Consider the following 25,764-nt stretch of genomic DNA (forward strand, 5'->3'; position numbering starts at 1 on the left):
ATCTATTTCTCACTTTCACTGTATCATCATAAGGGATTTGATTTAGGTCATACCTGAATGGTCTAGTGGTTTTCCCTACTTTCTTCAATTTAAGTCTGAATTTGGCAATAAGGAGTTCATGATCTGAGCCGCAGTCAGCTCCCAATCTTGTTTTTGCTGACTCTATAGAGCTTCTCCATCTTTGGCTGCAAAGAATATAATCAATCTGATTTCGGCACTGACCATCTGATGCTGTCCATGTGTAGAGTCTTCTCTTGTGTTTTTGGAAGAGGGTGTTTGCTATGACCAGTGTGTTCTCTTGGCAAAACTCGCTATTACCCTTTGCCCTGCTTCATTCCGTATTCCAAGGCCAAATTTGCCTATTACCTCAGGTGTCTCTTGACTTCCTACTTTTGCATTCCGTCCCCTACAATGAAAAAGACATCTCTTTTTTGGGTGTTAGTTCTAAAAGGTCTTGTAGATCTTCATAGAACTGTTCAACTTCAGCTTCTTCAGCATTACTGATTGGGGCATAGGCTTGGATCACTGTGATATTACATGCTTTGCCTTGGAAACTAATAGAGATCATTCTGTTGTTTTTGAGATTGCATCCAAGTTATGCATTTCGAACTCTTTTGTTGACCATGATGGCTCCTCCATTTCTTCTAAGGGATTCCTGCCCACAGTAGTAGATATAAGGGTCATCTGAGTTAAATTCACCCATTCCAGTTCACCTTAGTTCACTGATTCCTAGAATGTTAACGTTCACTCTTGCCATCTGCTGTTTGCCTACTTCCAATTTGCCTTGATCGTGGACCTAACATTCCAAGTTCCTATGCAATATTGCTCTTTACAGCATTGGACCTTGCTTCAATCACCAGTCACATCCACAACTGGGTATTGTTTTTTCTTTGGCTCCATCCCTTCATTCTTTCTGGAGTTATTTCTCCATTGATCTCCTGTAGTATATTGGGCACCTACTGACCTGGGGAGTTCCTCTTTCAGTATCCTATCATTTTGCCTTTTCTTACTGTTCATGGGGTTCTCAAGGCAAGAATGCTGAAGTGGTTTGCCATTCCCTTCTCCAGTGGACCACGTTCTTTCAGATCTCTCCACCATGACCCGTCTGTTTTGGGTGACATGGGCCACACAACATGGCTTAGTTTCATTGAATTAGACAAGGCTGTGGTCCATGTTATCAGATTGGCTAGTTTTCTGTGATTATGGTTTCAGTGTGTCTGCCCTCTGATGCCCTCTTGCAACACCTACCATCTTACTTGGGTTTCTCTTACCTTGCACGTGGGGTATCTCTTCACAGCTGCTCCAGCAAAGCGCAGCCGCTGCTCCTTACCTTGGCTGAGGTCACCCCTCTTGACCTTGAACATGGAGTAGCTCCTCTCAGCCCTCCTGCGCCCATGCAGCTGCTGCTCCTTGGACATGGGGTAGCTCCTCTCGGCTGCTACCCCTGACCTCAGGGGTGGTTTAGCTCCTCTCGGTTAAATAACTATAACTACTTACAAATGAGATGTCTGTACCTGTTGGGCACTGCTTAACTCCTCAAGCCTTGGAAACTGTATTTTGAAATAATTTTCACATAGTATTTTATTTTGTACCTGGGACTGCCAAAAACCCAGCTTTGTGGAGATATGTTGGCTTTGAAAAATTGTGATCCATTCTAATTTTGAAACTAACAACTACATGAAAGTAATGAATCATACAATATCTGATGGTTTTCATATATTGTGTTTTTTCCTGAAAATTTGAAATGTCTGTGGAACCTTTGGGGGTTCACTACAGCACCCTGATATCTGTTTGGAAACCACAGGTTTATATTGAAATAACTGTCACTAATATGCTTATGATTTGGCTCAGTGGTAAAGAATTTGCCTGAAATGCAGAAGACATGGCTTTGATTCCTGGGTCAGGAAGAGTCTCCTGGAAATGGAAATGGTGCACCATTCTAGTGTTCTTCTCTGGGAAATCCCAGGGACAGAAGAGCCTAGTGGGCTACAGTCCATGGGATTGTAAAAAAGTCAAACACAACCTACCAACTAAACAACAACAAACTTACACAGATCTCAGGAGATAGTTCACCCTTGTTCTATGTAACCTCAGCTCAGGGGGCTCAACTGAAACTGGTGGGTCAACTTGAAGATGACTTGCTCTTTTGGCTAGAAACTTGATTCTAGTTTTATCTTAGAGATTAGGAGGTTTGCTTAAAAGGAGACTTCAGTAGTCTGCCATGAGAACCTTTCCATGTGACTGCATGTTGACTATATTACAAAAGACAGAAAATAAAAGTTCCTTAAAGAATACCCAGAACTGGCACATTATGATTTCCATAATATTCTGTTGGTCACAGAAGATACATGTGAAGTCTAGAGTCAGTGAGATGATGAATTACAGTGCACTTCTCAGGAGGGAGTGACAACACTTTGGCCATCTTTAATCCACTATAGTTGGTAAGGAATGCATCAAGCAACCAATCCAGGCAATACCTTAGAGAGGAAAGTAAAAGCTTACTTGATTTAATATGCAAAGGATTGTGCATAAAACTCTATTTTAACAGTAAGATTCTGAAAATAGTATAGAGCATTTGAGAGTCTGTTTAATTCCAGGTTTTCTGTGTTTGTACTCATCAGTGTAAATTTTTAACCCATTATCTGTTTTTGAAGAATTAGATTACCCCTTGTACTACTAAGGGTTCTCCAGAGAAATAGAACCAACAGGCATGTATGTATAATTATAGAAAATAAATGAGGAGAGTATTTATAAAGAATTAGCTCAAACAATCATGGAGGCTGAGAAATACCAAGATCTGCAGTCACCAAGTTGGAGACCCAGGAGAACTGATGGTGTAGTACCTGTCTGAGTCTGTGTCCAAAGGCAGGGAGCCCAGTTCAAAGACAGGCAGAGAGAGTGAATTGTCCTTACTCAGACTTCTATTCTGTGCAGACCTTCAGCTAACTATATGAAGCCCACCCTCAATAGGGAGAACAATATGATTTACTCACATCCACTGACTTAAATTTATTAAATACCCTCATGGACACACCCTAAATAATGTTCAGCAAAATATCTGGGCACCCTATGGTCTAATCAAGTTGAAATAAAATTAACCATCATACCCATTTTTAATTGAAAATTAAAATGAATATTTTAATATAGGAATATTTATTCTTACTTATTATTCCCGAGGATCAATTCCAGGAGAGAAATTGTTCTGTCCTTGAATCTAAAAACTTAAATGTTTTCTACATGTAGTCATGTTATTTCTAGCAATGTGAGTGCCAGTTTCTTCACATAATCACCAACATCTGGAATTTTCCTTTTACTATTTAATCTTCATTCCCCCTGTCGAATGATCTATGGGTATTAATACTTGGGATAAATAACGAGATATTTAAAGAAAAAAAATATGATTTCTGGAAAAAACTTAAGCCAATATTTTACCATGAAAAGTATACACCTTTGTTTATTGTTATAATGAGAACCAGCAATTTCCAGTGATTTAGTTTTCCTCTTTGTGGTCTAGTTGACCTGTTTTTCTTTGCTAAGTCACTTCAGTCGTGTCCGACTCTGTGTGACCCCATAGACGGCAGCCCACCAGGCTCCCCCATCCCTGGGATTCTCCAGGCAAGAACACTGGAGTGCGTTGCCATTTCCTTCTCCAATGCATGAAAGTGAAAAGTGAAAGTGAAGTCGCTCAGTCGTGTCAGACCCTCAGCGACCCCATGGATTGCAGCCTTCCAGGCTCCTCTGTCCATGGGATTTTCCAGGCAAGAGTACTGGAGTGGGGTGCCATTGTTTTTCTTTACTCCCCAAGTTTTGCTGTTGTTCTGTCAGTCTCTGACAAAGTTCCTTGCTCCACAGTTTTTACCTTGTGTTAGTGGCTATTTTGTATCATTGGTGCTGCTAATACAGTTATAATGGATTTCAGAGTTAACTTTAAAGAACATTTTAACATCTTAATTTAATAAAGCTCTTCTTCATTTATGCTTTGTGAAGATCTGTCTTATTTTGTTTTGTCTCATTTTGTTTTTGCAAATAGCACCTCTTCTCTATTGAAGGACTCTTCAGGGAATCTTTGCCCTGAATTGTAGTCAACATTATTTCCTATATGTCAGTGACAGGCAGGGGTGCATTGTCTGCTTCCTTTGTTGGGGAAAGCAATTTCTCATCTCATTTCCAAGAAAGTTGACACTATATTGGGAAGTGACTTGATACTTCCGGTACCACATCATTAAATATCTTCCTGGCAGCAAAAGTTCAGGGATAATTGCATCTATCTAGTTCAAACTAAATTTTACCCAGACTTCACTTATCCTAAATGGCATGATTAAACTTGATATATACAAATTAACAAACATATAAGTCAAATCCATGTAGGTACTTTAGGTTTTATATTGATTTTCAAGTACTAATATCTAACTTCAATCTCTTTGACCTAAAATTTACTTTATGATCTGAAATTTTAAAAAAGGCAGTTAACCTGGAGTTAACACTGACCATTGAAACCATGCCTTTGGTCTTTTTTATTTTACTAAGATATAAGATATTATATAATTATGTCTATATTTCACATAGTTTTGATACAGAAAAGCAATTAAACATTCTGTTTGCAAATTCCCAGAGATTAGATTATAAAATAAGAATGATGGTATGACTCCCTATTCAAATCTCCACCAGCATTTTGAGCTTCTTTTAATGATTGCCTAACATAATTCCCACCAGACTCATTTTTTATGTTTTTATTTTCTTTCCTTCTAAATTTAAGTGAAGCTATTATAATTGGCTTTACATATCTGGGAAAGACACTTGTCTTTCCCTCTATTTTTAGTTAGCAATTTTTCTACCTGAAATCTTTTTAAAAATAAGCAAATAAATAAACATCAAATTATATATACATTAAAGAGAACTAAATGAGGTATTATTTTCAAATATGTATCCCAAAGTTTTTTCAACTAATTCTCCACTTATTCCAAGATTCAATTAATTGAAGGAATACAAGCTTGTATTTAAATTCCAGGTGCTAAAGATCTCATCTCTCTGGTTCTTTCTAATATAAACAAATTTTGTGAAAAGCCATTACCTCTTACTGTGTTTTTATTTGGGTGGACAATTAATTTAACAACTTATACAATAAAAAGGAACATATAACACTTATTTTAAATGAATTTGATTGATTTTTATATGTAAGTAATTTCAGTTCTGGAATTAAAATATATTACTCCTAACAATGCCTGTATATATTTGATCATTATAAAAAGAAGATCTTTACACTAAATTTCTCCTCCTCCATTTGCCTTAGTAACCACATCAGGTTAATATTAACTACTGTTTCCAAAATGTCACTTGTCACTCTGTAATCAAATATCTTATTCATTCACTACTAATGCAACATGAATCTATCTCCCAGGAAATTAACTAAGTTCCAGTTGTTATTTCTGGGATTAAAATATGGTATATTAAAAAAACTTACTTCATGAAAAATCAAAAATGCCCAGATAAAAATTAATTGATATTAATAAATTTAACTGTGAGAGAAAATACATTAATATGCAAATAACTACTGCAATTATTTAAAACTAATAGAGACAATTTTTGTATTTCTGTTATGGAAAGTGAGTAGAAAACAAATAAATATAATAAATAAAATGTAAAATAAAACCTATTTAAATGAAGCAAAACAGCAATTTTTAAGTTTATCAACAAAATGTAGGTACCATATTACTCTTTTGTACTATGGACTTACCTCTAGTGATTTGTTTATTTTTCATGCTGTTATCTATAAATAATAATATGAAGTGATTTGTCAAAAATTAAGTTCTAAAAAGACATACATACACCAAGTATATGTGTTAAAGTGCTTTACAAAAATATTAGATAAGAGACTCTGACTTCAAATCCCTTTTCATTCCTAAACAGCTCTGTGCTCATTATCATTCAAGTAACATAGCTGAAAGTGAGTTTCTTTATTAGTAAAATGGACATAATTATAACCTAAAAGGATTAATAGAAGAATGAAATAAAGAGTACATATAAAGTGCTTCAGTTCAGTTCAGTCCCTCAGTCGTGTCCAACTCGCTGTGACCACATGAATCGCAGCACACCAGGCCTCCCTGTCCATCACCAACTCCCGGAGTTCACTCAGACTCACGTTCATGGAGTCAGTGATGCCTTCCAGCCATTTCATCCTCTGTCGTCCCCTTCTCCTCGTGCCCCCAATCCCTCCCAGCATCAGAGGCTTTTCCAATGAGTCAACTCTTCGCAAGAAAGTGCTGGAGTTTCTGCTTTAGCATCATTCCCTCCAAAGAAATCCCAGGGCTGATCTCCTTCAGAATGGACTGGTTGGATCTCCTTGCAGTCCAAGGGACTCTCAAGAGTCTTCTCCAACACCACAATTCAAAAGCATCAATTCTTTGGCTCTCAGCTTTCTTCACAGTCCAACTCTCACATCCATACATGATCACTGGGAAAACCATAGCCTTGACTAGATGGACCTTTGTTGGCAAAGTAATGTCTCTGCTTTTCAACATGCTATCTAGTTTGGTCATAACTTTCCTTCCAAGGAGTAAATGTCTTTTAATTTCATGGTTGCAGTCACCATCTGCGGTGATTTTGGAGCCCCTCAAAATAAAATCTGACACTGTTTCCACTGTATCTCCATCTATTTACCATGAAGTGATAGGACCAGATGCCATGATCTTTGTTTTCTGAATGTTGAGCTTTAAGCCAACCTTTTCACTCTCATCAAGAGGCTCTTTAGTTCCTCTTCCTTTTCTGCCATAAGGGTGGTGTCATCTGCATGTCTGAGGTTATTGATTTTTCTCCCAACAATCTTGATTCCAGTTTGTGCTTCTTCCAGCCCAGTGTTTGTCATGATGTTCTCTGCATATAAGTAAAACAAGCAGCGTGACAATATACAGCCTTGACATACTCCTTTTCCTATTTGGAACCAGTCTGTTGTTCCATGTCTAGTTCTAACTGTTGCTTCCTGACCTGCATATAGGTTTCCAAGAGGCAGATCAGGTGGTCTCGTATTGCCATCTCTTTCAGAATTGTCCACAGTTTATTGTGATCTGCACAGTCAAAGGCTTTGGCACAGTCAATAAAGCAGAAATAGATGTTATATGGAACTCTCTTGCTTTTTCAATGATTGAGTGGATGTTGACAATATGACCTCTGGTTCCTCTGCCTTTCCTAAAACCAGCTTGAACATCTGGAAGTTCACGGTTCACATATTGCTGAAGCCTGGCTTGGAGAATTTTGCGCCTTACTTTACTAGCATGTGAGATTTGACTCATGTTTGGGAGTCAATTCAGGATAATAATAGTAATAGTAACTTTTAGTAGCAATGATAAAAAAATCATAGAGAAAAATAAGCTGAAATGGCAGATAGTTAACAAAGTCTGAGGTCTGCTCCTGTTCAAAAACATATAAAGATAAACAAAAGTAAGAGTCTCAATTAAATGGAATAAAGTCTAATAGATAATCATATTACTAGAACCAAGGATTAACTTTATAATACCCAATAAATAGAGAAAAAGTGAACCCATAAAGTTATGGCTAACATAAAGTTTATAAAACAGTGTGACAAAAAGAAAAAAATGAAAGCTATGTCAATGTAAAGAATATGTAGATTATATATCTAATTCTTTCCATGAAAGAGAGGAGTAAAACTGTTCAACAACCAAGTTCAGGAGCAAAAGCTATTAATATATTTGGTAATATTGCTTGTATAATTTTCCTAAGAAGTGATGAGGGAAATAATCTCTCAAATGTGTTTGGCATATTTTTTATGATTCAGTTCAGTTCAGCCACTCAGTCATGTCTGACTCTGCGACCCCAGGGACTGCAGCACGCAGGCTTCCCTGTCCATCACTAACTCCTAGAGCTTGCTGAAACTCATGTCCATAAAGTTGGTGATGCCAACCAACCATCTCATCTTCTGTCATCTCCATCTCCTCCTGCCTTCAATCTTTCCCAGCATCAGGAGCTTTTCCTAAGAGTCAGTTCTTCGCATCAGGTGACGAAAATATTGGAGTTTCAGCTTCAGCATCAGTCCTTCCAATGAATATTCAGGACTGATTTCCTTTAGGATTGACTGGTTTTATCTCCTTGCAGCCTAAGGGAGGCTTAGGAGAAAAATCTTCTCCAACATCCCAGCTCAAAAGCATCAATTCTTTGACTCTTAGCTTTCTTTATTGTCCAAATCTCACATCCATACGTGACCACTGGAAAAACCGTAGCTTTGACTAGACAGACCTTTATTGGCAAAGTAATGTCTCTGTTTTTTAATATGCTATCTAGGTTGGTCATAGTTTTTCTTCCAAGGAGCAAGCATCTTTTAATTCCATGGCTGCAGTCACCATATGAAGTGATTTTGGAGCCCCCAAAAATAGTCTGTCACTGTTTCCATTGTTTCCCCATTTATTTGCCATGAAGTAATGGGACCAGATGCCATGATCTTAGTTTTTTAATGTTGAATTTTAAGTCAACTTTTATGATTCTCCTCTTTCACTTTCATCAAGGAGCTCTTTAGCTCTTCTTTGCTTTCTCCCATAAGGGTGGTGTCATCTGCATATCTGAGGTCATTTATATTTCTCCCAGCAATCTTAAATCCAGTTTGTACTTCATCCAGCCTAGCATTTCACATTTTTATGATTAACTTTGCCTTAATCCTGTGCTTGTTCTTTTCCCAATAGTTAAGCAACACTGAAAAAGTATTCTGATTTGGTAAGCCCACTGATAATTAGGATTTTGAGGATAACATCAATCCAAGTAAACCCTGTTGCCAAAATCTTTACCATAAATAGGGATACTTTGGCCAGAAGTAGCTAAAAATTATGAGCAGATGAAAAGAAGATTTCAGTACAACAATTAAATAACTGTCTCGGGTGGCACAGTGGTAAAGAATCTGCTTGCCAGTGCAGGAGACACAGGAGATCAGGTTCTATGCCTGGGTCAGGAAGATCCCTAGGAGGAGAAAACAGCAACTACTCTAGTATTCTTGCCAGAAAAATTCCATGGATGGTGGAGACTGGTGGGCTACAGCCCATTGGGTCGCAAAGAGTCAGACATGACTGAGCATGTATTCACACACCAGTGTGCTTAGCAACAAAGAGATTATTGGTGACCTTGGAGTTAATAAATTCGAGGAAGTGAAGACACAATGAGCAGTAGGGAAATAAAGACAGGTTTTATGCAAGGTAAAGAAACCAGGTAGTATCTACAAAAAGAGGGATGAGAGGTTTTTCTAGTGAAAAAGGTTGAACTAGTTTAAAAGTCAGTGACAAAGATCTGTTTGAGAGTAAGCAGTAGAAGGGTAAATTCCAAATGAGAAATTGATCCTCAATATGGGAAGAGAGAGTTCCTTCATTTTAGTAGGAAAGAAGAACAGGATGGGTGTAGATAGATGTGGGTAAGTTTTCATGTTGATAGATCTGATGGCTACTACTGTTATTGAGAAGTATAAGGCAAGATGAAAGGAAATGCTGGCAGTTGTTCAGATGTTTGAGGGAATTCGAGTTGGTTTGAAGTGTTTATGGTTGATGGTAAATATACGAATTATGCAGAGAATCATAGCAATTCCTAGTGATGAGCTGAGAGTGATCAGAGACTTTGTATGGTTCTAGTAATGCATCCTTTTTGTGTGACTTTATTCAATAGATTTGACTTCCCTTGATACAAGCCAAAATGAATATTGAAACAAAACTGATAATTGAGTTCATCTAGGGTTAAATTTGTTGAGGCAACAAAGGGAGAGGGTCAGTAAAATCTGTGTGTTGCAAGAATGTTGAAGTAATTAAATTAGGATATTAAGGTGGAGGAGAAAGGATATAAGAAAAAAAAAGAAGCTAATTTATTGAGAGTTTTTATTTAAAAAAATAGTGGAGATCCTCATATATTAGGATGACAGATGTATTAAAAATATCTGAAAAGTCAATTAGAAGGAGATAAGATCAGCATCAAAACTGTATTACAAAATTTAGAAGTAACAACTCCATGTCATGATATTTCTAAGTAGAAACAAAATGTAGGAAATGAAAGTGTACTCTAGTCCTCACTTTTTATGCCAGTATCCATATGTTTCTCATGAAGATTAAATGAATTAATGAAGAATCTATGTTAATAAAGAATATAATTAGCAGCTAGGGGTACAAGGGAAGTTTATATATCTTTTTTGTCAAAGAGCAGAAGAAAGAAAGGTGGCAATATCTTAGTCTAATTGGGGATAAGACCGAAAGTGAAATAATGAAGTAAGTAGGCATAAAATCAAATTGAAAATAAAATGAGTTGCACTGATTATTTTATTGAAGACTATTTTAGTTACAATAATGCAGAGACAGATTGGATAAAATAAACTAAAAGAAACTGTAAAAAGAAAGTTGAAATGCTCATGAAGCATATTCAAAGATAGTTTAATTTTTACGTATATTCAGATGAAATCAATGAAATGCTATTTTTATGATCCATAAGTTGGTAAGAGAATGAAATATAAGATTCAGTGTTGGAAAATGAGGGCTTTAAATGAGCCCTTTCATATATTTGAAGTGGGAATAAATGAATACTTTTCAAAGAACAATTTGCGATATGTATAAGAACTTAGATATGAACAGACCTTAACTGAATATCTAAAAATATGTGTTAAAGGATTTTGTAAGACTTTATTAGTAAAGATTTCAGTCAGATTTTACTTATAAAATCCAAATTCAAATGCCACATGTTGTTGAAGGTTATAGAAACAAGGAAAATATTGGTAATAAATTATCACAAATTGATACAAAAAAAGATGATAGCTATCATCACTGTCTTATAAGCTTATAAGTACTTCATTTTCCTTCTGTATTTCAGTGTTCTTTAATTTTTTATATTTGATATAGTATTTTCATAAAGAGAAAGAATTGGAAGTGTCCTGAAATCATGAAGTGAAGTGAAAGTTGCTCAGTCATGTCCAACTCTTTGCGACCCCATGTACTATACAGCCCATGGAATTCTCTAGGCCAGAATACTGGAATGGGTAGCCGTTCCCTGCTCCATGGGATCTGCCCAATGCAATAATCAAATTGGGGTCTTCTGCATTGTAGGTGGATTCTTTATCAACTGAGCTATCAGGGAAGCCCTCTAGTTAATATTTATTTTAACATATAGAGTAAAAGGACATTTGTTATAAAATGTATATTAAGATACAGGGGGGAAAGCATATTTTAAATACCATGGAGCAAAAAAATCCTGCCATATGCTGTTTAAAACATACACCAAATAGTAGAATATACATGCTACTCTGAAATGTACACAGATCATAACCCATTATAGAACAAATGTTAGATCACAAAACAAGTCTCGATAAGCTTAAAAAGACCAAGATTATGCCAGAGATCTTCTGTAAGCACAATATAATGAAACCAGTAATTGATAAAATCAAGAAAACAGGAAAATTCACAAATAATAGGAAACTAACATACCTCACCTCCCTCTTGAGGAACCTATATGCAGGTCAGGAAGCAACAGTTAGAACTGGACATGGAACAACAGACTGGTTCCAAATAGGAAAAGGAGTACATCCAGGCTGTATATTATCACCCTACTTATTTAACTTATATGCACAGTACATCATGAGAAACACTGGGCTAGAAGAAGCACAAGCTGAAATCAAGATTGCCGGGAGAAATATCAATAACCTCAGATACGCAGAGGACACCATATGATATGAAGGTGAAGAGGAACTAAAGAGCCTCTTGATGAAAGTGAAAGAGGAGAGTGAAAACGTTGGCTTAAAGATCACCATTCAGAAAATGAAGAACATGGCATCTGATCCCATCACTTCATGGGAAATAGACAAGGAAACAGCAGAAACAGTGGCTGACTTTATTTTGGGGGGCTCCAAAATCACTGCAGATGGTGATTGCAGCAGTGAAATTAAAAGACATTTACTCCTTGGAAAGAAAGTTATGACCAACCTAGATAGCATATTCAAAGGCAGAGACATTACTTTGTCAACAAAGTTCTATGGTTTATCCAGTGGTCATGTATGGATATAAGAGTTAGTTAGACTGTGAAGAAAGCTGAGCACCTAAGAATTGATGCTTTTGAACTATGGTGTTGGAGAAGACTCTTGAGAGTCCCCTGGACTGCAAGAAGATCCAACCAGTCCATTCTAAAGGAGATCAGTTCTGGGTGTTCATTGGAAGGACTGATGCTGAAGCTGTAACTCCAATACTTTGGCCATCTCATGCAAAAAGCTGACTCATTGGAAAAGACTCTGATGTTGGGAGGGACTAGGGGCAGGAAGAGAAGGGGACAACAGAGGATGAGATGGCTGCATGGCATCACTGACTCAATGGACAGGAGTTTGAGTGATGTCCGGGAGTTGGTGATGGACAGGGAGGCCTGGTATGCTGCGATTCATGGGGTCGCAAAGAGTCGGACACGACTGAGCGACTGAACTGAACTGAACACACTCTTAAACCACTGGATTGCAGAAGAAATCAAAAGAATATTTTTTAAATATCTCAAAATATGAAAATGAAAGCACAACTTACTATACTTATGGAATGCAGCATTAAGAACCAGCTTTATAGTAATAAATGTTTATGTTAACAATAAAGATCTCCAATAAACAATCTGACTTTACACTTCAAGGACATAGACAAAGAAGAAGAAATTAAACCAAAGTTAATAAAGGCAAAGAAACAATATAGGTAGAGCAGAAATAAATACAGAATAGAAAAACAATTTTAAAAAAACTAGAAAAGCTAAGTTAGCTTTTTTTTTTTTTTTGAGGAAATAAAATCAACAAAATACTAAGTGAAAAAAGGAAACTCAAATAAAATCAGATATGGGAGAGGAGATATTAAGCACATTTCTCAGAAATAAAAATGATAATAAGGAGCAATTACAAACAATAATATGCAAATAAAGTGGGTAATTTAGAAGTTGATAAATCGGTAGAAACATACAACCTATCAAGACTGAATCAAGAAGAATTAGAAAATCTCAATTGAACAGTAATAAATAAGGAGATTAAAGTAGTCATCAGAATTTCCCAAGGATGAAAAGGCCAGGACCAGATGACTTCAAGGCTGAGTTCTACCAAACATTCAGAGAGGAATTAATACTGATTTTTCTTGAATTCTTTCAAAAAATGGAAATAGAGAGTTTAATACCAAACTCATGAGACCAGCATCCCCCTGATACACAAGACATACAAAAATACTACAGGAAAAGAAAACCAAGGTCAAATCCCTCTTGAATATAGATGCACAAAACTTAATAAAATACTTACAAAATTGAATAACACATTAAGAAACTACATTCCAAAGTGAATTTAACATATACAAATCAATCAGTGTGATATACTACATTACCAGAAAGATAAAACCTACATGATCATCTCAATAGATGCAGAAAAGGCATTTAGCAAAACTTACCATTTATTCATGATAAACTCTCTCAACAAAATAGATAGAAACGCCTACAAAAGAAAATCTTCTCAAAAAAATAAAGGCAATTTATGAAAACCCCACAGCTAAGATAAGCTGAGCGCTGAAGAATTGATGCTTTTCAGCTGTGGTGGTGGAGAATATTCTTGAGAGTCCATTGGACTGCAAGGAGATCCAACCAGTCCATTCTGAAGGAGATCAGCCCTGGGATTTCTTTGGAAGGAATGATGCTAAAGCTGAAACTCCAGTACTTTGGCCACCTCATGTGAAGAGTTGACTCATTGGAAAAGACTCTGATGCTGGGAGGGATTGGGGGCAGGAGGAGAAGGGGTCGACAGAGGATGAGATGGCTGGATGGCATTACTGACTCGATGGACCCGAGTCTGAGTGAATTCCAGGAGTTGGTAATGGACAGGGAGGCCTGGTGTGCTGTGATTCATAGGATCGCAAAGAGTTGGACACGACACAGTGACTGAACTGAACTGAACTGAACATCATAATTAATAGGGAAAACAGAAAGTTTTTCCTTTAAGATATGGTACAAGGCAAGAATCCCACTACTACCACTTTTATTCAACACAGTACTAGAATGATTAGAAAGAGCAATCAGGCAAGAAAAAGAAATAAAAAGACTCCAAATCAGAAAGGAAGTAAAATTATACCTGTTTATAGATGGCATGATCCTGTGTGTAGACAATCCTAAAGACACCACTAAAACTGTTAGAATTAATGAATGGATTCAGTAAAGTTGCAGGATGCAAAGTCTTTATTAGCTGTATTTCTTTATGTCAACAACAATTCATCTAAAAAGGAAATCAAGAAAACAATTCTATTTATGACAGCATTAATAAAAGAATAAAATACTTAAGGATGAACTTAGTCGAGGAAATGAAAGACTAAGAAGATGAAAGACTACTTGGTTTCACATTGATTTCCCAAAATATGTGTACTAATTTGTACTCCCATAATAAGTGTACAAGAAAACCCATTATCACCAACATATGGTATGATCAGACTTCAAAAATTTTATCATTTGTATGACTATAGAATATTTTTTAATACATATGCCAGTGAGTTTGAGCATATTTCATATGTGTATAAAATGACCTGCTTTTCTATTTTTAATTGCCCATTTATGTCCTTTTCTCACTTTACAATCATGTCATTTGTAATATCTTTATTATTTTGAAACTGTATTCCTTTAAAACACCATTCATATCTCCAACATTGGAGCTTTTGCAACATTTCTTCTGTATGTCTCAACAGTGGATATGTGAAAAGCTAACTTCAAATTTAAGTCTTCACTCAGAAGGATTTCAAAAAGGCTTCTTACCCTGACCATTAGACCTAAAATTGCAATTCATCTTCCAGTCTCCATACTACCAATTCTCATTAATAGTTTTTTTCCTCCCCCCACATGACACTTATTTATTATCTCTAATCTCTCTTAACTGAAATGTAAACTCTCAAAAGATTGATATCTCTTTTTCTGTTGTTCATCACTATATCTCCAGAGCTTACAACTGTGCTTGACATAAAACAGGTACTACTTAAGTTTTAAAAAAATAACTGAAGTAAAGACTTACTTGTGTGTCAAGGTGCTATTCTTTTGCTATTACTTGCATTGTAAACACATGTGTTATAAACGCTCCTAGGCACTCCTTAGCATGGTTTATAATTTTGTGTATGGTACATTCTGTTATATGCAGTTTTTTATTTTAATGCAGTTAAATGAAACTTACTTCTAATAGTTTGTGTTTTCATATCCTGTTTCAAAAATCTGTCACTGCTTTGTTTTAAAGTCTAATATTTTATATCCACATTTAACAGCTAAGATTTTTCATTATTTTAATTGTTATGTTTAATTATTTCATTTATATGTAATAAATTTTAATATATGACAGTGGTTCTATTTTCTCATAGTCAAATCTTGTTGAAGGACAGTTGCTGAAGAATCTATCTTTTCTCCTCTGAGATTTTTCTGTCATTCTATTTTCCATATATATGAGGGTTTGTTTCTCAGCTCTTTATTTTGTCCAATTTGTCTGTATTTTTACACTTTTATACTCATGCATTCTACAAATATTGACATATATATTTTCCTCTTCCCATATGTATGTACTGGCTTCTATTAAATCTTGAATATTTTCACTTGTTATTTTGTTGACATAGAGTATATTTGTATATAAACTTATCTGCATATACATGTGTAATACTTTACTACTTGTAATACTATAATATTATAAATTATCAACCTAATATTCTTAACAAACAACTTACTTCGTATTTAGAGGTAATGCTCTAATAATTTGAGAGATCTTTAATCTGAAGATATTCTGCATATATTTACTCTCTTAGATGTAAAATCAAAGAAGATACACTATGGTAAAATGAATGATAGTTTTGCTTACAGTACATAGCAAGTGAATACTCTGCATTTTTTATTTGAAAATCTCCTAAAAGATTTGAACAATTTAAATTAACCAGTGATTAGAAACATAATTATTCCTGCTATAAAGGAATACTAAAATTAAGGAAAATGAGATATCTTAGGAGAGGAGATATGATCAAATAGGAATATTACATTTGTGATGGCAATTCTTCTGAAATCATTATTTGAGAAATGTTTTCACACCTATTACTAAATGGATTGTTGATTATGACTTACATGGTTTTCAGAGTTGACCAATTAATGATTCATCCACAATATTCAGACAAGGACTACTGTTTTCAAGCTTATTCTTTTCTAATTTAGAGAGAAATTAGGATCAAAGTTTCTGCTCAGTATTTATTTATAATCGTAAAGTGTATAAACTTATACCTGACCCACAGGCCAGTCATTTAGTAACAATTTAAAGCACCTATTTAATGGAGGAAGTGTGCCAGATTGTGGTACATAGTGGTAAACAAGAGAACAGACACTTGCTCTGACAGTTTAGAGAGAAATGTAGAAAATGAAAGGGGATTATATTACTAAGATGGAGTGGAAGATCATGAATAAGAACCAAACCTCGAGCTCCAGATATGCTGTACTCTATCTCAACTCTATGACTAATTAACTGTGTGACCACACAATTCATTTAATCTGTGCCTCCATTTTCAGCCAGTAATCAAGAGAAAGTAATCACACTAACCAACTGAGTTTTGATTTGAAGAACTTCAGTTCAGTTCAGTCGCTCAGTCGTGTCCGATTCTCTGTGACCCCATGAATCGCAGCACGCCAGGCCTCCCTGTCCATCACCAACTCCCAGAGTTCACTCAGACTCGCGTCCATCGAGTCAGTGATGCCATCCAGCCATCTCATCCTCTGCCGTCCCCTTCTCCTCCTGCCCCAAACCCTCCCAGCATCAAAGTCTTTTCCAATGAGTCAACTCTTCTCATGAGGTGGCCAAAGTACTGGAGTTTCAGCTTCAGCATCATTCCTTTCAAAGAAAGCCCAGGGCTGATCTCCTTCAGAATGGACTGGTTGGATCTCCTTGCAGTCCAAGGGACTCTCAAGAGTCTTCTCCAACACCATAGTTCAAAAGCATCAATTCTTTGGTGCTCAGCTTTCTTCACAGTCTAACTCTCACGTCTATACATGACCAATGGAAAAACCATGGCCTTGACTAGATGGACCTTTGTTGGCAAAATAATGTCTCTGCTTTTGAATATGCTGTCTAGGTTGGTCATAACTTTTCTCCCAAGGAGTAAGTGTCTTTTAATTTCATGGCTGCAGTCACCATCTGCGGTGATTTTGGAGCCCAAAAAAATAAAGTCTGACACTTTTTTTTTTTAATTGAAAAACTTAACTCATGCAAATTATAGAATAGCACATAGCATGTCTCGTATGTAGTATGAGATAACTATTTTAACACTATTTTTCTCATCATTATCATTTATATTGCAGTAACCTGGATATGACCTTATTTGGAAATGTCTCTGGCAGTACAGTCTAGTTAAAATGATATCATACTGGATTAGGGTGAGCAGGTCCTAAAGCCAATGGCTAACAGACTTATAAATATTGAAAACAGAGAGGCACAGGGGAGGAGGGCATCTGGCAGTGGAGACAAAGATTAAAATGGGATTGATGGTAGGCACCAAGATTTAGGAGGAAGGCTTGGAAAATTCTCCCCCAGAGTCTGGAGAAGGAGCATAGTCCTGCAGACATGAGACTTTGAGCACCTACAATGTGAGAATGTAAAAGATTTGTTTTAAGCCACCCAATGTGTGGTGATTTGTTACAGCTAATACAGGAAACTATTAGTAATACACGTAGCAATTGTTATTATTCAATTTAAAGACAAGGAAACCAAAGCCCTGTGGTATTAATAACTTGCTCCAAGTTACACAATTACAATAGAAAGTGATGAAGGTAGACTCTAGCATTATGCTGTTTGATTTAAAAGCATATATTTTAACCACTTTACATTTTTCATATACTGATACATAATCCTAATACCGGTTTTGTAGTCATATTTATTGAAAGCAATTATATGTCAGGTACCACTCTAAGCATTAGAAATCTAAAACCAAACAAAACTGATTAAAACAATCAACAGTTTGGTCAAGTAAAGGAAGTCAAAATTATTTGTAAAAAATATGTATTATTCCAACTATTAATGTCATTTAAATAAAATAGGTAAGAGATATAGGGGGTTCTGACTGAGAAATGATAGAGAAACTTGGAATTTTAAATTAGGTAATTAGGAAAGATGTCTCTATTCACATGACATTGGAATAAATTATTTAAAAAGGGACAGTGAGCATGTTCGTGTCTAGAGTACAGAGTCCTGGATCAAGAGAAAAACCAGTATAAATGTCCTAAGGTACATGTATGACTGAGTATTTGAAAAATTGTAAGGAAGCCATTGTGAATGGAGTGGGATACAATGAATAGTAGGCTGGGAACTCTACTCAGTACTCCGAAATGACCTATATGGGGAAAAAATCTTGGCTTATCTGGTGGCTCAGCGGTAGAAAACCCTCCTGCTAATGCAGGAGACATGAGTTCAATCCCTGGTCCAGGAAGATTTCACATGCTGCAGAGCAACTAAGCCCATGAACCATAACTACTGAGCCTGTGCTCAAGAGCCTGGGAGCCACAACTACAGAGGCCTACACACCCTAGGGCCCATGAGGCACAACAAGAGAAGCCACTGCAATGAGAAACTCTCACACTGCAACTAGAGAGTAGCCCCTGCTCACAGCAACTAGATAAAAGCCCACACAGCAGCAAAAACATAGCACAGCCAAAAATAATAAGTAAATAAATGAGTGGATTTTTTATATATATGTATAACTGATTCACTTTGCTGTACAACAAACTAACACAACACTGTAAATCAACTGTACTCCAATATTTTATTTTTTTAAAAGAACAGGAGAAAATAATGAACAGTAAGAGTTGTGGTTAGAGAGGAGTTAAAGGAACTTTTACTTTAACTCCTCTGTGTGGTACGTTTTACATATATGACATAAATACGTGAGATAAGCATAAGTTCATGAAAATTAAGATTAATAGAAAGTAAAAAAGATCCACAGGCTGTGTTGATCTGAAAGAAAAGTTTATTCTTTTACAAGCAATTTTTATATGTCAAGGAAAATGGCAACTCAACATATGTATGAATAATCTTTGTATAAAAATTTCTAGTTAGAGTTTGGATTTATACTCTATGCATACAAAATGTTACCTAGAATTATAGCAAGGAGAAAAGCTGCTTCTTATAATATGTATTACTTGTATTTTCAAAATCACTTGGTTCATAAATTCATTTCATTAAAGGAGTCAAGATAAAACTTCAACATAGCTTCATTGAGATCACTATATACGGTGACAGTCATAAGGCTGAAGAAATGAATAAATTATCACATCATCTCTTCCTTTTAATTATTCAACCTATGTTTCTTACTGTAATTTCTCTTACTTAGGATTGGGTGGCCTATTAGTTTAGTTACTGATCTTGATAGTCTACCTTTGCCTTCATTTTTAGTCAGTATCTTGATACTGGTAGGTGTATCAACTTCTTATAATAGGCTATATCTTTTAAGTAGCATTATGATATTTAATGTTCTTGACATTCAATTTATCTTTTGAATGTTGAACCTTTATATGTTCATGGGGAATCTGTATATCACTTGTGGGGAAGGTCAGAAGTAGGGTCTATGATTATGAAATATAGGAAAGCCAATGCTTTGGTATAAGATCAGTTACAACCTTGGCATTCTTCACCTAGTCAGGTACTACAGAGACATGTTTCTAATTAACACTGCACTATTAATACCCACTGTATTGAAGTGTTAAGGTATATTCCATAGGTTATGAATTGTATACCGTTTTTTAAATTTTATCAGTGACTTAGAAGAATAAAAGAGTGGGTTGGCTAGCCCTTTCAATAAGAAGATTATAACTCAAATTGATTTTGACCAGTTTGAACAGTAGTTGGAAATAATGAAAATCCTGAGGTCAGGTATAAAGCAGGAACTATTGTAAGGAGAAACATGATAAGTATAAGACAGGGAATGACTAATTAGGCATTATTGTAGCAGAAAAGAACCTAGAGATCACAGGGGACGTGAATTGAACATAATTCAGCTCAACGGAATTATTCTAGAGGCTTGAACACATAATACTGAAATATGCTATAAGAAAGTTATTCTGATGAAAAATTCTGAAGATAAAACTTCATCTACGTTTTACATTCATTAGTTTAAAACTCAGTGTATCAAATTTTGGACAACTGAAATCTGGGGAATTTATATATGGCCCAAAATATAAAAGTAAGATTATGTGATTAGAAATTTGGAATTTTAAAGAAGTAATAGCATTCTTTGAAATGTTTGATTATAAAGGAGATGTGAAGAGTGAGTTCATAACTGCCTTGAAGTATACAAGTGGAGATTTTAAGAATTGTTGACCAGCTATTCTTAAGCTTCTTTGCAGTCAAAATACTTATTAAAATATCAGCAGGGATGATATAAATTGATGGGAGAAAATTAATCTAAAGAGAGAATATAACCTGATTTGGACTAAACAAATATTTTTAATATTTTGCTTCCTGAGAATTGAAGTATGGATTCAAGCTTTTAGGTAATCAAGTCTGAATAGTAAATGTTCACACCCCATTTCTTTCCTCACCCCAACCCTAGTCACACATGTTTCAGGCATCACCTATACAGGTAAATATTTTGTTTGAGTTTTTAACAGTGACAGTTGATATAAGCAAGCAGTGTATTAAAATATTACTGTTAATTTATAAAAAAATAATATTCATGAAAATGATAGGTTGAAATTTATGTTCCAAAACCAACCTTTATTTTGATGTATGAATTATCTAGTTAATACTTTTCATGTTCACTCTTCCACTACACAGTTTTGACATCATGGGAAGGCCTAGTTTATATGGAAACAGAAAATTACTTCACTGATAAGATTTAAGTGACACCCAAAATGTGCCTAAAATATCTACTGTGTAGCATTCTGCTAGTTTGCCCTTATGTTAAAAACTCCCACGATTTTTCAGGCACTTATTGAAAAGATTTCATATTTCAAGTGAGCCAAGAATATTATACTACCTAAGAGGTCTAACGTATTTAGTTAGCTTTGACTTTGTGCTTTGTCATCATCACCCAAATAACTGCACTTTTTCCATTAAAATGGATTTCAATTGAGATTGAGAGACATTTAAGCTAATATTCTTATAAGCAAGTGATATGTGAGTCTGTACCTCAGTGGAAATGTTTGTGCTAGTGATATGTGAGAGTCATTTATATCCTTATTACCCTCCTCTGGATAAGAAATGGTGAAGTGTGAAGTGAGAGAATCCAATCCCACACCTTCCTCTCTAGTCTTATTTCCATGGGATGACCTCTTTATGTTTCTATTTTTTTGTTCTGGTAATTACCTCCATAATTCTAAATATTTTGGTATTTTCTCTTGATTCATCTGCTCAAGATAGTATCTATTGATTCTCTCATACGAAAGATGAGATATTTTTACTCACATTAACCCCTGTGATATAAATCCCCTATTTCTAAGTTTAAAACAGTATCTAAGGTCATTGTATAGTATTTTTTAAAAGGGAGCTCACTTTCAAATTCACAAGAATTATTTTATTATTCCTCATTGCTTACTGTACCGAACTATGTAGAAATACATAATTTTGAAATTCCAGTTCTTCTAATTCTCAAGTCTATTGATTTAGCTCTGCATTCAACATCTCTCCTACCAAGGGTTGTCTTGTTGCTGAACAAATGTTTCCACGGCTTTACCTTTGTTTATAACATTTCCCTTTCCATTGGTCTCCCCCTGTTGGGTTCTGAAACATTCTTCTGGGTCTGGCTCTCATGCTATCTCATTTTGCAAACCAATTATCTTATAAGCAAGTGATATGATGGACCATAGCTTGGACTTACTTGGACCATAGCTTGTCAGGCTCCTCTGTCCATGAGATTCTCCAGGCAAGAATACTGGAGTGGTTTGCCATCCCCTCCTCCAAGGGATCTTCCCAACCCAGGGATCGAACCCAGGGATTTGTTTACATCTCCTGAGCCACTAGCGCCACCTGGGAATTTCAACATTCAAAGAAGTTGTCAATATTTGTTTGACTACATGATTTAGGTTACCTGGAAAAAAAAATGTATATGTATATGGCCAGAAAAATATATTACTGAAGGAGAAGGAGTACTGGTAGTATTTAATAAACAACTACTGGTTCATAATCACTATTTACATTTGATAGAGCTTCAAAAAATCAAGGATATTTATTAAATCTTGAATACTGGGACTCTGATTATCAGAACAATTGCAGTTTTTTCAGTGCTTTTTGGGATAAACATTTTTGGAATAGTTTCATTTATGTCTACCATGTTTAAGTTTCAGGGAGAGGCAAATGTAGGTCATTATTGGTGGAAAGATAAAATGTCTTATTCAATCTGGGAGTCATATTATTCAACTAGATTTCCTTCACTAGGAAAAAAAATAAAATTTAATATATACATATACATTTGCTCTTTTTAATTAAAAATATAAACATTTATCACATATAGTATCTCTTCCTCTTAATTTTATCAGATTTTTATAAATAAGCATTTTATAAAAGACTAAATAAGGAAAGCTTTATCTATTGTACTTATAGTTTAAGTAATATATTATTAAATGTCTATTGCATAATTTTCTTATGACTAATATAATCAGATAATTCAGAGTGAAGAAGCAGAGTTTACAATATTCAATCTTACAACTTTACAGATGAAGAACATGAAGCTAGAAAGTGAGTAAGGACATAAAACATATTAATAACAGAAGTGAATCAAAGCTCAGGTCTGTAAAACTACAGATTTCTTCATTTTCCATAAGTCCTCCAATTTTTCTCCACTAAAAATAGCTTTTGTATCTGAATAAAGTATGGATTTTTAATTTAAAATACTGCATCAATATTGGTTAGTTAATAGTAATGCATGTACCATACTAATATAAGATGTAAAATGCAGCAGAAAGTGGGTGTTGGGTATATGAGAAATATCTTTTTAAATGTTTGTAAAGTTAAACCTTTCGAAAAGCAAAAATTATTTTTTATATTTATATTCAACATAAAAATAGATGAAATATATCACTAACATGGTCTACAAATAATGTTTTGTTTAAGAGATGAAACTGCAGATTAACAGAATCAGTTGTAATCCAAATATATTATTTTCAATCAAGGATCTGTTTTGTTAAACAACTTCCAGTTGTACCATATTTTATGTGTCCTTGCATATACATGTATTATAACTGTGGTGTTGGCTTACCTTTTGTATCTTCACAAGATGATGGTTTCAATATTATAAACCAAATAGCCATAGAGTGTATTTAGATGATATAGTACTATTCTTGACATCAAAGATCACCCAAAACAAACAAACAAAAAAAAAAGTAGCATTGTCTTTCCTTTGTTATCATCTTCATGCCACCAAAGCAGGCAAAGAAAATATGTTTAAATATGTCTATTTCAATTTTAGTTACTGACTGTAGTTTCCACTGATATCTGTGGAAACAACATCTTAAAATTTACAGTAAAGATATCGAATAAAGGCAACTTCTCACTCAGGTTAATTAGCTTTTCCTTTGTAAGTTATTTTTATAGTATTATAGTGGGTAAAATTTTGGAATATGTCTCCATATTTCTCAGCCTGGCTCAACCAAATGTTTTTATAACTTCGTGTAAGTGTCAAAGGTCCTCTGCGGGAATTCTGTGGGAAATATGCAGACTGACCTGCACATAAGGAACAAGGAAAACATCACAGCATGAGATGGTATGGAAGTTAAAATGAAATATTTGCAGCTCTGTGCATGGCTCTTTTAAAATCTTCCATAGGAGATCTGCGTTGTGCTGACAGGGGAGTCCCATTTTTATGGTTAGGATGCTATTTAGAATTAGGCACTGTCTGAATATGATTCTCTGCACAGATTTAGAATCCATTAAATAGTGTGTGAAAAGAACAGTGATATTTGAGACTTTGTCACTTAAATCAATTTTCTTTTGCTGTAACACACCAAAGTAGGGATGGGAAGGGCAACTATCCCTTCCTATTTTTGTTGGTGAATGTCTCCATTATAAATGGAAGCTAAAATGTGCTGTCAGAGGTCTATGTCAAATCTTCACTGTTATGCAATTAGCTGCCAACATTATCACTGATTGTTGCCTTTAACAACAAAAAGAATGTTCTTGTGAAGTTTTATCTGCTTAATTTCTCTGGGATCTACTCCTTAAAAAAATTCTACTTCTTAAAAATTTCTACTCCTTAAAAACATTATACGTACAGTTTTTGAAAATGTCCTTAATTTTTAAATAATTTAACTATTATATGCTCTGATGATTAGAAGAAATAGTGATTTAGTGAGAATATTTTTGAAAGTCTTTGTGAGATATCAGTGCTGTGGTATGTTGTTTGTTGTTCATCTTACAAAATGACTTTTAGTAATTTTGTTTCTGAGTTATTCAATTTCACTAATGCCTTGAGAATATTTCATAAAAAGAATAGAAGACAAATTGAAATGAAGGGACAAAAACCCTTCACTGCCATCCCAAGATTAAAGAGAAATGTTAAAAACAGCAAACTACTTTAAGAGGGATAGAATTAATAGGAAGTGTTATTTTTTTTCTTCTTTTAGCAAAATATGTGTAAGGTTTTATTGTTAAAATTAGATTGCAAGCTAGATCACAGTTGTAAATTTCAATGTTGGAATTTCAACAATGATGTACATTAAGTATAAACATGGCTCATTTCTCAACACAACATAGAATCTTACAAATCCAGTTTTTAAGATTTATCGCAGTATACTAAATAGACACAGAGAAGTGGTAATATCCATTGCTAAATTTTTCAATTTGTTAAACGACTTAAGATGCACATCCTTTAAGTTTGGTTATTCTTCTATAAAATAGTTATAATTCTGATTTCACTTATTCTAATCATCCCAACTGAATGATTAACACAGATAAAATCTGCCAATTAAGAGATGCTTTTTAAATTAGGGAAAATGTTAGGTTTTAGTTAGTTAATTTGTTGATTTGATAAACAGCTTCTGGCTATTTAGGAATATTTCCTCAAAGTATTTGGCATGAGATACTAAAAGTTACTGATAAATTGACAGTATCAGTAACTTTCTGAATATGAATGAATCATCAAAACCAGGAGAGATGGATTGACAAATCAGACTCATTCAATGACACTAAAGGGATCAAAATTAAAAAAAAAAATAAAGAACGCTTGAACAAATATGAAGTATCACTGTAACCCACACAGACCCTATAAAGTTATAAAAGTCATAGTTTCTCTTGTTCTCTTTTGCTTGAGGCTGGGGGTGAATAGTTTCTTTGATTCTTCAGTATACTGTCATTTAGGATACCTAGAGTGGAAATGAAATTAAAGCTTTGGATACTCTTCTTCCATCCCTCAAAATACAGATAGAAGATTATGCAGAAATTTTCAGGGAACCCAGAAACAATATGAAGCCATTCTGAGGATTCCTTCAGATTCCATGATCCAGAAACTAACAGGCCTGGTTTTAAAAGATATTCCATATTCATAAACTTTTGTATCTTACAGAGAAAGTAGCATTTTTAGCATCAATCTAAAAAAGCTTAGATTAGCCCCATGAACTAATACGGCTTTTGTTTGTTTGATTTTTTTGAATCATTCACTTTCATATTTTGTTACAATGGCATTCTGTGCTTGCTTGATTCAATGGTTAAATAGAAATTATATCCATAAATTATGATAAACATATTTTATTGATATATGTTTAAGTTAAAATGTTTGTATTTCTTTATAATTAAGTTAATCCATGAGAATGCTTTGATGAGACCAAAAT

At 34.8% G+C, this 25,764-nt stretch overlaps 1 long non-coding RNA gene across 1 annotated transcript in view; it reads right to left on the minus strand.

The window, feature by feature from the left end:
* LOC138445331 (uncharacterized) overlaps positions 1-25,764 on the minus strand; it is a 140,018-nt gene that overhangs the window by 12,492 nt on the left and 101,762 nt on the right. The window contains exon 3 of the long non-coding RNA XR_011258814.1: positions 21,822-21,970. This is a non-coding gene — a long non-coding RNA (uncharacterized lncRNA). The remainder of the gene's footprint in view (positions 1-21,821; positions 21,971-25,764) is intronic.

Source organism: Ovis canadensis, chromosome 8 (genome assembly GCF_042477335.2).
Source record: "Ovis canadensis isolate MfBH-ARS-UI-01 breed Bighorn chromosome 8, ARS-UI_OviCan_v2, whole genome shotgun sequence".
Classification (NCBI taxonomy): Eukaryota; Metazoa; Chordata; class Mammalia; order Artiodactyla; family Bovidae; genus Ovis; species Ovis canadensis.